The following is a 17,495-nucleotide window of genomic DNA, read 5'->3' as shown; positions in this document are numbered from 1 at the left end:
AAAACCGAAACTTTCTTAACTTTTATGATCAGGAGGTCGAGTAAATGATTGTATTTTTGAGCTAAAATTTCTTCTTAAGAAATAATCTAAATAATCGATATGAACGTCAAAACATTATTTAGACTTACGAAAACATCGGATCGTTCTAAAAAAAAATTGATAAATAAAGGACGAAGTAACATACATGTTTCTGTGACCTCTTTTTAGAGAAGAAAGTCGCTTTGCAAAATTAATAATGACAAATTTTAAAATAAAAATGGTTTAAAATTTAAATTAACTTTTTGTCATTTTCATTGTTCGGGCCGATTTCATGCTCCTGTGTTTTCTACAGGAAGTTCCTCTGGGGGTTCAGTAGTAAGTTTTTTCACACTATTGAAGTGAACGATTTTTTAAACGAAAAACTGCGTTTCGATATTTATAATCGTTTTTTCATATCTAAAACTTATGCGATTACGCTACTGCGTAAGCTGCAAACGCGCGGGGGGGGGGGGGGTTTAATGAATAGCAACAATAATGAAACCTTTAATGGAATGTATTTATATACATATATGTATATAATTTTTATAGAATAGTTTTAATGTTAAATGTACACCGAAGGAACGTCCTTGAATGAAGATTATCTCGAATATTTTCTACGAATATTATCATATGTTTCGGAATACTAAGTGATAATATAGAATTAATCATATAAAAAAATTAATAAAGGCGGATCCTTTGATAAACCGCCGGCTTCGATATAAGGAATTAATAATTACTTTGAAATTTTAAAACGGGATCCTGTTTTAATAAGAAACTGTTTTAATAAGATTCATTCTGAACGTGTAAATCACACAAAACACTCCAATCAAGACCCTTTCTCGGCGTGCGTGTCTTTTTTAGAGCTTATGATAAAATTTAATGTTGTTTCCTTAAATTTTTTGCCACTTTTAATGACTGATTTTTAGTTTTTTAACTCTCAGCGAGTAAGTACAAAAAACAAATCCTCATAGAGAAAGAAAAGGGCTCTTATTTAATATTTTAAGTCGTTATGGCAAAAACTTTAGTCAAGATTCAGATAAATAAGTTCACCAGTAAGTTTTGTTAAAAATAACTTCGGCCGTTATTGCTTGACGCCTAGATAAAATAATTAAGAAAATATCCACACCGGAATAATTACCTGTTTTTCTTTAATTTTATATTAAACGCAAAAATATCACAAAAATAGTGGTACTACGAACGGTATGTTATATACGTTATATAAGGATTCAACCTAAAACGTGGATCGACAGGATAAATATTCCTAGAAAGTTGTTTTAAAAGAATTAGAATTTTAGAAAAGTAAGAACTTTTAGAAACAGTATGTAATGTATAAAAGTCAACATTTTAAAAGCGGTAAATTTGTTGACGGTTTTAATGATGATTTAAGTAAAATAAAGTAAAAACAATATTTTGCTTCTGTTATAAAATGTATTCCTGTTTCTAAAAACGACTGAAGGAACGGAATTAGCGTAAAGAACATGTTTAATTTCCGGTGAATGGAGTGCTTTTTAAAAGGATTTTGTGATGATAATAATAATTACAACATTAATAAATATAATTCTTTTACGCTTGTAAAAGACGTCTTTACTACAAAGAGAGTAGGTATAAACCGATTCGTTTATTTTTTACAGTAAGTCTACGTTTTCAAAAATCTGGTAAAAACCGATATTAACATTGTCGGTAACTATTGTTATTTTATTAAAATATAAATCTCTGGCCGACTGATGTGTGTGGTCTTTTAATCGTTTCAGAATATTTATCAACTTTTTTATTTACCACTAGATTATAAACAGAGCGCAGGTACTCAAATAAAATAAGTATAAAAATGATAATATAAATAAAATATTACAGATATTAATTTCATTTATTGAAATAAAATGAGATAAAATAAAACAAACACAACACGATACACGGTTTCAAGCTGCAGTCGAAAAAAGTCACATACTAGAAGGTTAATCGGGTAAACCGAAGGACAGACTCAATTAGAATTTAAAATTAAAGATATTAAATATATTTAAAAACGAGAAGATATAAGGAAAAACCGCGGTATCCTTGGCCGATAACTGTATCGATATGTATTATAAATGTAATTAATATAAGAATAAATATAATAGGCAAGAAAAACCTGTCAAACAGAAAAAGGTCATTCGATACACAAAAATTACAAATCCACGCCCGTTTAAAAATCGACCCGAACGAAGCATCATATATGAAAAAACCATCTAGCGACTATTTCGAGACCTATGCAAACTATTAGAATTTTTTACTTCTATAGAAAATCTTTTATACGAAAAAGGGCTGAGGAAAACGAAACGCCTTAATAACAACGCGTTCTCAGCTCCGAGAACATTAAACTCCGATTTACTCTCTGTACTGAAACCTATTACTGTAGGCGGCAGATTCGTGCTACGTACATATTCCCGCTATAGATGTAGTTTTGATTTTTATTACAACAAGTAAGTGAGGTAAAATATCAGTATACCGATAGATGCGTAGATATACATTTTTTTAATAAGTCAACTTTTTATTAAAAATTCCTTAATAATATTAATATCTTAACAAAGCCACTTATAATTCTACGAGAAAATAATATAATAAAAGAATAAATACGTCGTACTGGAAGGTATACAAGCTACAAGTTATGCTTATCTGTATCTGTGCGCGCACGTGCGTATGTAATTCGTTCTTAAAATTACGAGCTCATAAAACGTTATGTTATGCTTAATAAATAACACGTACCAGCAGGCTGCCGGCTAAATATATGCATACGTAGTCGTCTTACATAAATCACGTACTTTCACTTTTATTTAACGCAAATGAATATAAGTAGTAATTATTCGGCCGCACACGTTCGTAAACATATATAAATATATATAATACGTCGCATGTATTCATGTATTAAATTAAGTACAATGACTAAATACATACTGTCTAAGTATATGATGGTCTAAATTAGTAATTCTGTGGTATAAATTACAAAATTATTTATCTTTTTTCATGTGTATGCAGAATATTAATGATTTTATTAATGTAGGGAATCTTTATTTATTTCTATGGGTTTCACTTATATTTTTTGAAGCTGCGTCCCGTTTTTCCATTATAGAATATTGTTCAGACGTAGCAGTACAGTTTATGTATTTTAGTAACATGGTGATTCTATTATTATTATTATTGTTGTTTCCACTATTATACTGAGCGATTCGGTGTGAATATTTTTAAATCTGATATAAATTGGACACGAGCAAGAGAAGAAACTAATAATACTGAAATCACCAAAAACGGAAACTTGTTGAAAGTAAAACGTAGTCAAAATAAACTTGTTTTGAACGATCCGGAATCTGTCTTGAGTATTACTGTATTACTGTCTCCGTATGATCATCAGCGTGTTTCGAGTGACTGTACGTAATGTTATAATCGTGCACTGATTTTTTCTATATCGATTGTAATTTTTTAAACGCATGTGTCGTAATGAAAAATCTATATGAAGGTTCTGTAAACAATATTCCCAAACGGCAGCCGATTATGGGAAGAACTCTAAATGTTTTTCTTATTAAATTTATGCAAATTCAAATGAAAAATTCAATATTCTGAACAATATAATAATTAAAATAGTTATAGATATAAATAGTTATCTTTCCATATTTTGCGAAAATATAGAATTAATTATATCATTCTACACTACAAAAAACGTATAAATATTTTATAAAAAGAAATATTTCAGAGTTATTTTATAATGAAATTTATAAAAAAAAACGGTGGTACGTGTGATGCAAAAGTATTTTTTCCATTCTGTTTATGTTGTTTACCTCATTTAGGGAACCCGACGCCCGGTTCAGGTTCGTTTGCGGTTCTTATTCTGCGCAGTTCATTTTAACGTGTCTCCAATTCGTATAGCTGATGATCGCATAACCCGATTTGTATAGCCCGATGTATGAACGTAAACATTAAAAATAATCTAACATAAAGTATCGGTCTTTTACTAAAGCACATACATATTAAAAATTAAAATTTTATTAAAAATTGGTTAGCCATTTATACACAAACCGGTCGGCTGTGTACGCAAATAATTTTATGATTATTTGTAAAAATAAAAAATCAATACTCCAATAAATAAAATACATGTATGTTAAATACGTTAAACGGCATATTAAATACCTTAAAGCGTTTAAGATTTAGAAAAAAGAAAATGAAATAAATATAATGGAAGAAATTAATTTTATTTTGCATTTCAATTTCTGTAGCCGACATCGTAATTAAAAAAAAACGGCTTTTTGTTGGTGATGATAAATGCAAACTCCTTATTCAGTACATATGTACGGCATGTGTAACACGATAAATAAGATCAGTGATAGCGAGATTAATATTTTATTATATTACTCGTAAAAGCCGGCGAATCAGATCTTCTAATACACTACAGCCCACTAAAGTCTTGTTTAAAGCATTTAAATAGCGATCGCTTGCCGACAACATGACAATAAACACCTTTCCCACCATAACATTGCTTAATCAATTTACAATCAAATACACTTTGTGTGTATGTGTGTATATATATACATATATATAAATTTAGTACATAAGATATGATAACAATCTGATCGATCGTTGATTTTTTAATATAATTCAAAAAAAGGATTTTATCGATTCGCCTCATATTTTATGAATGCTCATACCTTACTCATCACCAAACAAAACGAATTCGGTGATGATTCTTTTGAGAAGTTCCTCCGACTGTTCCGGAGTAGTCTTCTTTTACATAACGTCAGCGGAAGATTTTTAAACGAAAAATTACGCGGTCACATACATTTAGATGAACTGTTCGGCTACAGGGCGAACAAATAAGTCACTATTTCATAGCATATGTCCTTTAATTAAAAGTCATATTAATTACAAGGAGTATGAAGCTTTATTTCTAACCGACACCGGTTTTACGAGTCGATCTCAGTATCAACTATCAGCAATCACTGTTAATTTTTTTCTCGTAACTTCCAGCAGGATGTTAAACGGTTTATCTTTTTCGGTCTGAATCGGTATTTATCTTATTTTTAATTAATGTATTTAACGAACGAATACCTTTAACGGGTAAAAGAAGATGCGATTATAATTCAGTTATCGATCGCTGCATTATAATTAAATGTTTATTTAGTTTTTAAATCTATTTTTAGTAGGTTTTTTGTTATGTAGCTATATAAAAGTAAAGCCGTACAAGGATCTTATCCTGCGCCAGTTCAATACCGATCAGGTTTCACAGATCGGTTTACGATTAACTGCATCATAAGTATGTGTACGGTGCGCGTATATGTGTGCTTGCGGATAAACGTAAGCACGAACCGACTTGAAAAATTAATTTTTAGATAAGTTCATTATCGTCTACATGTTATAAGAGTGTTTCATACTTATAATGTTTGAATCATAAAAAATGGATTTTTCTTGAAAACGGTTTCATTAAAACAAAATAAGTAAATAAAAAATGTATTTGTTAATCTTGTTAATCGCATCACCATTTCGGTATACCGAATTATTATTTTTATGTGTTAATATGGATTAGAACCGCTTCTCTTTATTATTCATAATTTTGAAGAACTCGTAACAGAACTCCGGTCGAAATTTAATATCCCTTTGTGCGAATACCAAAGCAGCTTCTTTTTTATTATTTACGAAAAAGAGTACCTACTTCGGGATGCTATCCATATTTCGCGCGATTGTGTTACGATCCCAGTAAAGAATTGGTTTAATACAGTACGGAGTGTCCATCTGTAAAATATAATACGATAAAGTGTGTATTATACACTGAAAAATAACAGATTAATATGTATAAGAATAAAATATGGAAATATATCGTAGAAAATGTTGGTATTATATTATAACGTTATCGATTAATTTGGGCTGTGGCCAGTTCCTTTACTTAACTTTGAGATCCGTTACTGTCAATATTATTTTAAGTTGCCGAATTATAATTCCGATCTATATTACCTAATAAGTAAACGTAGCGATTATATCGCAAACAATTATGAGGAACGGTAATTCATAGAATAAAGCTGGTCAAATTTTATCAAGAGATTTAATAAGGTAATAAAATCAAATTACATTATTAAAGAATTTTAATGGTGTGCATTATAATATATTTACTTATCCGGACCTCACGATTTAATAAGGCCCTACTTTACAATTAAATTAGACTGAACAAAATTTGCCTATTAATAGAACCTGTAAAATTATAATTTAATTTAGAGTAAAGGTCAATGTATGTATGTGTGTGTGTGTGTGAGTGTGTGTGTGTGTGTGTGTGTGTGTGTGTGTGTGTGTGTGTGTGTACATATATATTTATGTATAAAACAGTATTCGTAGTAGTGATAGTGATGGTTGTTTCGTAAATGTTAATAGTTTTGAGACAAATAATAATGACATTCACATCCGTCTAAGAGTTAACCTACCTATTAACAATGGGAAAAAAGAAAGGAGGAAAAAGTGAAATATTTCCTGTTCTAATAGGACAAGCCTCTCGTAATTTTTTAAAACTATTTTTAAATTTATACTTCACTGCAAACCAAATATCGATTTAATGACGTAATGCGTATTATGTAATGTAATACTATTAATATGATACGCGGGTAATAATGTTTTTGACATCCATAAAAAGCGTAAATAAAGGTATTTTCCGATGACAATTTAACGAGTGTCATCATTTTTTTTTAAGTCTTTATTTAAATTTGTCGTCATATCTGATCGCTTATGAGAAACAATTATCCCAGGAACGCGGGAATCCCCGTATGTTGCACAATGTATACCGTAAATTAACTGACAGATTATAATATTTCCACCGATTTTGATCAATTTGTCCACTATATTTTATAGGTTATTTTTTTTGTTTATAATTCTTAATATAATAACCATTACCCCTTGAAGAATTTCCATCATAAAGGAAATAATTTTTTACATTTTTTATACCAAAAGAATCTGCGATATATTAAATAATTTATGCTGTAGTCTGTAATTTGTTATTAAATATTAAGCGATCTTATTAGTAGAAATTTCAATACCTAAACGGATGCAGTTTTTACTGATAGAAATGATAAAAAAAGGTAACCATTTTTTTATCGACAATGCATAAATCATATTTTATATGGGTAGCGTTAAATAAATACTTTATTTAAATCGTAACGTCCTCGTACGGGTAGGTCGTATAATCATAAGAATTGTATTATTTCTGTAAATGTGATATGTATTATTCGTTGTGTAATAAATGAAATCGGGCTAAAATTAAGAGTTTTGTAACAAATTTTTTTTTTTTTTGTTTTACTGTATAGAACGCTTAAACGTTGTTTATTATTGTATATCTACTGTCTATTATATATATTTAACATGTATTTTTTTTAAAGAAAATTCTAAATTAATAACAGATTTTGATAATAGAAATGTAGTGTCTTACTTTTTTTGATATCAGTATCGTTTTGTTAAAAACTGTTTTATTTATATTATAGAAATTTTTATTTTTTGAGCGAAAGAAATTATATTTGCGAGACTCTTACCGGACGGTTAAAATTTCATTGTAATTTTTTTTTAATATCACTGCGTTTTGTTAGATTATTCTTAATTTTTTTTTTATGAATTACTGATTGCTATCTTTTGGATTTATGATTAAAATCTATTGCGTTTCTACAAGAAACAAATTGAATTTTACGGCCAATTTTTTTTTTTTGTTGATAGTCATATCATTCACTTCATACCACATTTTTCCCTTTTTAATAAAACCAGTATGACCTTTACGAATCAAAGATCCGTGATGTAATATTACACTTATTACTTTGTAAGTGTAACCCCCGAGTTTTATCGTTAAATTCGATTTTACCAATCGAATTTTGTTCTGTTTTATTTATTCATTTTTTAAATAAAACTAGTATAATCTCTTGTGAAAACTAATACTTTTATTTTTTTAAAGAAGTGATGGGAATTAAAAAAATTGTTTCATCTTCGGTACTTTCATTTACATAACAGCATTTACCAAACAAGCTGTAGTATATTTTCTTTTAAATTTTATTATTTCAAGTACATTATCAAGTTTTTGTACGCTGTCTATTACTATCAATCACTGCTATCTAGCGGCGCGATTCGTAAAGGTACATAATAAAATGACATATTCGAGTTCCGCGGTTCATCAAATGTAAAAAAAAACTTTTCTAACAATATTCGAGGTATTTTTTTAAACTAATCTTTATTACAAATCTAATTGAACTGAAATATAATATTTTTACGCTTTTTTTAATTATTTTTTCCCATTTTCATTTCACGGTTAGGTTTGGTCATGTTTAGATTTGTAAACGTAGTTCGTTGACTTCGTCGCCTCTTACCGACGAAGTTCTAACGAACTCCGTAATCAGGAAAGGAAGGTGGTGTATTCGACTTCTTCCGTGTCATTTTTCCGCGAATATCAAAAAGGAACTAATCCGGGATTCGTCCAGAAGGTTCAAGGAAGACGGTGAAAAATCGTCGATAGGAAAAACCTATCTAAATTTTTCAATTTATAAGAAATAAAAATTGACAAAAAGACATTCGGTTATTGTCTACATAAATATACAAGACTGATTACTTGTGTTTATTGTGGCGAAGGCAGCCTTTAAAGAAAAGGGTTTAATCGATAAATTTCTTAAATAACATAAATTTGAAAATTGTTTGAGCCGGAATAAAGTAAAAATTATTCGATCGACATCGCGAGTGAACTTTAATTTCCATTAATTTTTCAGACATTTGTTTTGTTTTATAAACCGAAGTAGAATTTTTTTCTTGCGCTTCGGAAGTGTCGGATTTTCATTATTACTATTTTTAATTCTTTTTTACTGATTGTTTTTCACCTAGTCTAGTTATATATTTCGGTATTTTGTCAAGTTCTTGAGAATTTCTATTTGTTTTATTTGAAAGAAACGTTTAGAACTGGTCTATTGTGTTTGTGTATGTGTGTTTATTGTTTTACAGTAAGTATGTTTTCAGCAACTGCAAGCGATTATCACGAAATTAGAGGAAAAATCTTCTTTTTTTTATAAAAGGCTTTACGTTATCGGTTGTCATTCTATAAGTGTTCGCGGATGTACTTCTTATCGGTTCGATGTTTTTACTGAAACAATCTGTTAAAAAATAAAATAATCAGAATCAGTTTGAAGAATCGTTTCATAAACGGATAAGTACTCTTAAATCAATGGACGAACGAAAAGACTCTCTGCAGAGTATTCCTCCATCCACCGTAAACTATTTTTGATTTTGAGAATTTATAATATTTGAAGAAATTCTGTTTTCATTTTATACAAGTGAGTATCTATAACTGTTACGCGAGCGATAACGGGTGTTATCACCAGATTCCGCCGGTAGTCCAATAAACCGTTTCTTTGAAATAATTTTATGAATAAATTTACCCGATTTTTTAGTACAATTTGGTCGATTTGTTTATGCTTTAAGTAAACCTCTCGGATATCGAATAAAACTAAAATTCAATCAGGATCGGATAGCCGGGTCACAAGTCAGAAGTATACTTTGGCACGGGAAGGTCGATGTATCGTTAATCGAGCTACGGTGGCCGGGGGAGAGAAACGAGGCGGCGTTAACGTTAAACCGTAACCGGCTCGGCTAGGTTTTGATCCGATGACCTTCCACTTCGTAAGGCGAGCGCTTTAAAGTCGCGTTATCACGACCTTTAATTTTTAATCGGCTAAATTGTACATTTAAAGAAGAAGAAGTTTTGTGTCCGTGACTTCTTATGTAATGTAGAAGAAGCTCATTGAGATGATATTATCGCGGGCGAAAATCAAGAGATCTACTTATGATGAGTTGAAGAAGAAGAAAATGATGATGATGATGACGATGATGATACGATGATGACGACCATGAAAAAAAAACAAGAAAGAAAATTGACTGGATCCCTCACATAGTTTATCGATACAAATTTTGATTGTCAACGGACATATAAGTATACACCAACACGTTTAAAACGTCCGTATACATTGTTAACAAGTCGATAATAATATTATTTCTTCATCTTCTTGTTAATGATATCAACAAGCATAAAGTACGATCGGAACAAATTATTTTGTTAGAAGAAAGTGTCTTTCTTTATAACACTCAAGAGTCACTCGAGAAATCAAACTAACCTTAGCCACTAGAATCTTGTTCGATCCAGATTATGAAGAGCAGGGGCAACATTGCAGTATCACGTATAAACATCGTTATCCTTTTAACTGCGATTTATTAATCGTTATAGTTTTTTAATCTACTACTTCAAATTCATTTTTTTTACTACTGGAACAAATATTTTTTTAAAATATTTCTTACGGTGTTTATTTTTGTTTACTTTAATTTTTTTTAATTTATAAAAAATAAAATTTAATATATAAAAAACTTAAAAAACCTAAAATAAGATTAAGACTCGAACCCAGATCCGTACATTAAAAAAAATAATATAAAACTAATATATTATAGTAAAAAATAGAATCGTCTAGAAATTAAATGAATCGAATCAATTTAGCCGGTCAGTCTGACAATGAAAACGCGCACGTAGCCTATTTGTGGCGAGTGGGTTCCTTTTAAAGTGCGAGTGTGTGTTTTATGAATTAAAGAAAGACATTAATTACGGCCGATTGTATTTTGATGATTTGTCACATCAGGTGGTAAATTATCACGCTTTTCTTACGATGTGTGTACTCTACTTTCTCCTGGCTAAAAATCACAGAATTTGCAAAAAAAATTATTTAAAGTATATTTTCCGTCTCCTTAAAATATCAATTATTTAATTTCGATTCTAACATCGATTGTTATTATTATTATTGTGAAAAAATCACTTTGATACGATATCGAGAGACGTAAAAGATGTGTCTGATTTTATTTTATTTTAAGTGCCTTCTTTTGCTAAAATAATAGTCGAAGCGCATTATTTCATTAAAAGCACAATAAACTCGGTAAGTGTAGAAAACATTTATGTTTTATTAAAATAGGTCCGCTACTTGACAGAACTGTGCTTTTAATCTTATACATTATAAGGGCATAGAAATCTTGTTTTTCTAACAATGAGTAAATGAGGCCTCCATATTAATTGATTTTTTATTAAAGTAACGCGGAAAATTACAAGCTGTAATTTCTGTTCGATACAACTTTTTACAAAAATTTAAAAAAGATTGTGTCGGCTCATACTTTGGTTTTTCTTTCGGTAGCCGAAACGTAGACAGAAATCATGCGAATAAAATACATTTCTTTTTAACATTTAAAAGGAAGATTTTAATAAAAATCGTAAACAAATAAAGAAAACGTTTTTAAGATTTTTAAGTCCGACCGCAAAAAGATATTCGGTGATTATAAAGTAGGAGGGTTGTAATGATGCAGATATAAGACGACTCGTTTCTTAAACCAGCGGTACGCAAACGAGTTGTTATGTCTAGTTACACGTGTAACCGCCATTAACTCTTCTCCCATCAATTATGGTGATTTACGAACTGACACTGCACTACGATTAGGGAGTCATCATTTACAAATTCTAACTGGTCTGATCAGGATTTGCACGTGGAACCCGTAAATTAGAAAATCGGCTCTCAATCGCTAGCGACGTATTCCCATACTCGAGTTAAACTTCGAGCGATTCGTCTTCAATTTAGTAAATTTTTAGTCTGTAAATAAAAAGAGAAATTTAAGATGAATTGAAGGTCAGTTTAATAATATGAAAATTGGACGTAATCTATTTATTATTTTCACACGGGAATTCGATTCGGATTTCCAAACTATAATAAATTTAGATAAACGTTAATGAATATTAAAAAAGTCTTAAAAAAAAAATAAAAAAGTTAATTTCTTTAAAAAAATCGTTTGTTTAAAATCTATCCATTTTATATATTAATTTTTTAATATAAAAAAATTGTCGTTCTACATTTCCGTTCCTGGCTTTCCCACTATTATGTTTCAATATATGTTCAAATCTAGTATCGAACAGCGTGAAAATATCACCGGTATGGTCGAAAATTTCCTACGTTCGGTGAACTGTGCCTGCTGATACACAACAGTATATTCGGCTCTGTAAAGTAGGCAACAGGAAACCGCTTAATTCCTCGTTTCCTAGCAAGGCTACCACGGGGTACTTGTTATTCTCGAGGACGGCTGTGCCGTTCTCAGGGTCGATCGTTCAGATATCAGCCGGGTCTCGTATACTACAACCGTTCGGTTACGACCCTTGATGGACTATTAAAAATTAAAAATAAAGTATAAAAAACCTAATTCAAAGATTAAAATTACGGAACGGTAAATAATTTTACAAAAACATATAGTCAGGTCGATGAAGCAAGCGCATAACCACAAACCGATCCTAAACTAGAAGGGGGAGCTTAATACAAAACCGCATCGTAACAAAACAACCTAAATTCATGTTTGAGCCCGGAGAAAAAACGGCTTAATTTCTGTTTTTGAGAATTTTGTAAGTGAGAAAACTTTCGACGAAAAGTCCGCATTTGTGTCGGTGATATGTTATGTATCCACTCGTAAAACGATTATTTTTTACCGATGTTATATCAGGATGAAATATAACTTCAATCTATATTTCTAAAATATCAACAGGTAAAGAGTTTACAACCGAAAAATGTGACATATTTTTGTTAATTTGTAAAAATTATTTATAGGTGTTATAAATTTACGCGTGCGTTTATTTTGCCGCTTGGCAATAAAGATATTAGCATTTAATTGGGACTGATTTAATCGGTTTTTTTTTCTAAATAAGTTCAATTTTGAAATTTATATTTTAAAAGAGACATACAGAAGCAATTATTTTTCAATAATTTCATGAAAATATATCGTAATTCCAATAAACTAATACTAAATATAGTATGCGGCTGTACAATCAATATTACAGTTTAATAAATATCGTACACACCATTTTCAGAAGTGGGTTTAAAATATTGCTGTTTCAAATATTAATTAATCTCTTAATATTTCAGTAAAAATTAAGAGATGAGTACTTTTTAAAGACTGCTTTGTTTAATAATGCAAAATATTTTACTATTTTACTGAAAATGGTGCTTAAAATGCAAAATAGTATAGCTTTTACGTTTGGCATAAAGCGGATTGTTTTTAATTACTAATTTACGATTTAAAAATAATTATATAAAAATAGACAAGGATTTAATATATATATATATATATATATATATATATATATATATATATATATATATATATATATATATGTATATATGTATATATATGTATATATATATATATATATATATATATATATATATATATATATATATATATATATATATATATATATATATGACGGAAGTCTAGATAGAAACACCCGTCATTAAGTAGCTATTTAAAAATATCTATTTATCTTTGATAGCATAACATTTATAAAAAAAGACATAAAGAACAAAACGGATAAAAAACGGAAACGATATCGAAACGAAGGCCGTCGTAATAAAATGGTAATACCCAGAAGGAACAATAACCTCTTGTCAGGGTTTTCCATATTCTCTCTAATTATACACCATATAATAATAATAATAATAATAATAATATTATTATTATTGTTATTATAAACGTACTCCTAATACTACTGCACTGTCACTTCTTTTGGAATGCATTTACACACCTTCCATTCCCAGAACTGGATTTATAACAATATCTTACATTTAATTGTGGGAATTTATGTTCCACTTTATCTTAAAAAAAAAAATAATTAAAAAATAATAATAAATAATATCCTTAGAGAATATTGTTGAGGTTATAGAGTAAACAATCAAAAGTTGTTTGTTTATCTTTTTATTTTACACCATTTACCTATTTAATAATATAATTAACATGTTTGGAAAAAATTATAACGATCGGATCATTCGGATTCGGGATAGGGCTAATAATCTAATAGAGTTAAAGACTGGATAGGCGGTAGTAGTGCGCTCTACAATATACAATATTGCAAGTATTATAATAACGAAAAGGAAGAATTAAATATTTTCATCGGCTTATTTATTTCTTCACAAGCTTTGTTTTACATCACGACTAAAATGTTTTACAGTTTTAATAAATTTTTACTCCATCGGTCGGATGAATATCTGAATTCTTTTCTACAGTAATCTTTTTCATCTCAAAACGTTTTTGCATTCTACTCGTATATAATATAGGGCGTATCCTGGCTAACGAAGACGATACGGCGTTCGCAACGATTAACGATCTACAGTCTCACCTCTCGGTAGATTACAGGCTATTTTCCGGCTACTTTACGTTATCGTGAGCCCAGGAACGAGATTTAACGCCTCGTTCATTCAACGTCATTTTCGACTGAATATACAGTATGCGTTCTGCAGGCTCGCCCGATCGGCACGTCTATCAGCTCTACCGGCAGTATGATTTATAAGATTCAGAGATGCTAATCGAGAGCAACGGAGGCTTTTTGTCGGCGCGTCTCTGATCCCAGCCCCATCATAGGTTTCACACGCGTTGAACCTCAGTCTGGTGTTATCCTACCTGTTACTCGATTTCATCGTTTCATTTTGATTCCGAACCGAATTAACGTTCTTCTAATTTTTCAGACGACACTAGCCTTCGCATTAAGAATGTTCACCTTCCTTTTATAAAACTTCCCCGCTTAAAAAACCGGTCGATCGGTATGATTACGGTAATGATTTGAAAACGGATAAGATTTTTTACAATAAATAGAATCACAATTTTTTTTTATATCGTTCGGTAATTTCACAATCGTTTAAACTTGAATTTAACAAGAATCCGCGCCTTTTCCCTTTACGCCGATAAAAATTAAACGTAGAACGCTAACAGATTTTATTTTATATTTTTGTTCAAAACTCGTCTTGTAGTCGAGTAATTTTAACAATATAATTAAATTTCTTGTATGAATTCTTTTTTAAATGGTACTGTAAAACACCGAATTCAGCTGCCGAATTCATCACCATTCTTTCGTTTCACCTAATTTTAAACGCTCTTGTATTCTGCCTTTCTATCTTTTTGTCGCCCATAAACCGACGTCTGAACGCTGAAAACACGAAGTTAATGTAATTTCTTTTTGACAACGAATTAAAATTTGTATATCATGGTTTTCTTATAGTGATTCGCATTTGTACTGTACAACAAACTAACAATCCATCTTTTACCTACGGATTACATAGTACTAATACGTTTAGCATGAGTATGGGTGTCAAGATTACGTGCCGAAGTGATTTTTAGAGATTTCTCTTACTTTCCAAGCTTTCTGAGTTTAACACACCTTAAGTAAATGAATATGTCTGCTTCATTTCTTTACTGCAATCTTTTCTCAATTTCCTAATTCAAATTTCGGGTCAGGGTATATTTTGACAATCACTATAATTATGTAAAATTGTAGTAAAATTATAATTATGTAAATTATTATTTATTTATATGTAGACATAGACACACTTCTCCGGTTTAGTGTGATGTATTGCATCGTGCCTGAAATTCGGCAACAGTGTATTTCATATAGGCCTATTTAACTCTGGAAGATGAGATGTATATAATATGTTGGAACAAACAAGTTTTTTCGTTGACTGGCTCAAATTAGTCTCAGCGCGCATCACACACAGAGACACATCCACACACACACACACACACACACACACACACATACACACACACACACACGTGGGGTAGTCGATATATTGAATACTCAATTACTTCTCTAGGTTCTATGGTTCGTTTTTTTATATAACAGTTATGATTTTTTTTAATAGAAACCAGTGTCATATTTCTCTGTTTTTTCTCATTCGAGAACTCTCTAATATTCTACTACTTACTACTACATAATAAAGCCTCATCGCAACATTATTTAGAATTTTGACCTCGAGATGTCGCTGAGAACACATCTCTTCGAGATTGAAATATTCGGTTGCAGCTTTTCGCGTCACTGGAGTCTGGAACCGGAGCCACCGTCATTCTTAGTCAAGGACATGATTCCCTTAATTAATTTCTTCGTATATAGTCGGATCTTTCTCACGCGATTAACGGTTAAATGCATCCGTCAGCCCTAAATATTATTTTTAGTTTGATACTTTCTTCGTACGATAATATCTACAGGAAGTCGGTCGGTTTCCTTCGCTTTACAAAGGAAGCGATACCCGTGTTTATGAGATAGGATGAATATCTTACGACATGCTTTAATGATCGTGAAACAGGCTTTATCTTTGTTATACGTAAAAGTAAACAAAGTTCTTCATTTTTTACGTTAATAAATAATCGAAAAGAGATAAACCTCATTTAAGACCGGTATCAGATCGATCGAACGAGATCTTTTTTGGGCAGGAGATGTCATTTACAAAAATGAATGTTGATGTAAATACTTATATACAGTTTAATATTACGCACGGGTCAACCTTAGATGAATCGGTTTTTACCAATAAATTACTAAAATTACGATTTGGTACAAGTTTTTGTAGATAATAGATTCAAAGAATTCCTTTCAAAATTTTACATCTCGTAAGTTTAATTTTTATTTTAAAGAAATAAGGATATGTTTTTACTTTTTAATATTACATTTTGTTTGCTGATTACCTGAAACTATATATTCAACAAATAATAAGCGTTTATTTCAATTTGTATTTTTCGTAATTCCGTAAATAAGGTATGAAGTACAAGTATGTGTCTTTTAATATTAGTTATTAGTATTAAACATTTTTTTTTTTAATTATGTGATGTAATGTCTAAACATTAACAAGAAATTTCAGCCGATTTAAAATGATTAAGAAAAAATACTAAAACGTTTAAAAAGTACTACAAAAAAAAAACAAAAAAAAAAAAAACTATAAAAATATAAATGTTTCATTACATTAAAAAAAAATGTATATCAAGTTTAAAATGCATAAATGCAAACATATTGCGATAAAATGCCATTAAGTAAAGAGAAACTGGTAAAAGTTAAAACTAATAAACGGTGTAATATTTTACCTTATTTTTTAAGATTATCTATTTATAATAAGTAAACCGCTCGTTTCAACAATATATCCGGTGCTTTTTTCCACTATTAAGTAAGATATTTTAACTTTCTGAACGATTTATAAACTGAACTAAGATGATTCACAGTTTAACAAGCAGGAGTTACTAACTAAGAAATAAAATCCGATAGCAAAAACAACCCCACCCCAGTCGATCTTTACTAAATTATATCAACATGTCTACCTAAGCAGTAAATAAACAATACCTAAGAAAAAACAGTACGATCGACAGGTCGTATTCACCATTTTGTTTTTAACAAAAATATTTACATTTTAAATAAATAATAGGAAAAAATATTACAGCTATATAGTAAGTCATTAGCCCTTGCCCGAAAATTAAAACATTCTCACGATACCCGAAAATAGCGACCAAGTCAGAAGAATAGTATAATATTATTATTACCAAGTACATAAAATTAAGCTTTTTTAATTATTATTTTTTTACAACGTTTTTTAACATGCTGTTTATAATTTATTTTTTACTTACTAAAAAAAAAAAAA

General features: G+C 29.9%; 1 protein-coding gene across 2 annotated transcripts in view; it reads left to right on the top strand.

Moving 5' to 3' along the window:
• mav (TGF-beta domain-containing family member maverick) overlaps positions 1–17,495 on the top strand; it is a 43,109-nt gene that overhangs the window by 11,412 nt on the left and 14,202 nt on the right. The window lies entirely within an intron of this gene.

Source organism: Lycorma delicatula, chromosome 4 (genome assembly GCF_047948215.1).
Source record: "Lycorma delicatula isolate Av1 chromosome 4, ASM4794821v1, whole genome shotgun sequence".
Classification (NCBI taxonomy): domain Eukaryota; kingdom Metazoa; phylum Arthropoda; class Insecta; order Hemiptera; family Fulgoridae; genus Lycorma; species Lycorma delicatula.
Note: the sequence above shows the minus strand (reverse complement) of the source record. Positions and strands in the feature narration are given on the sequence as shown.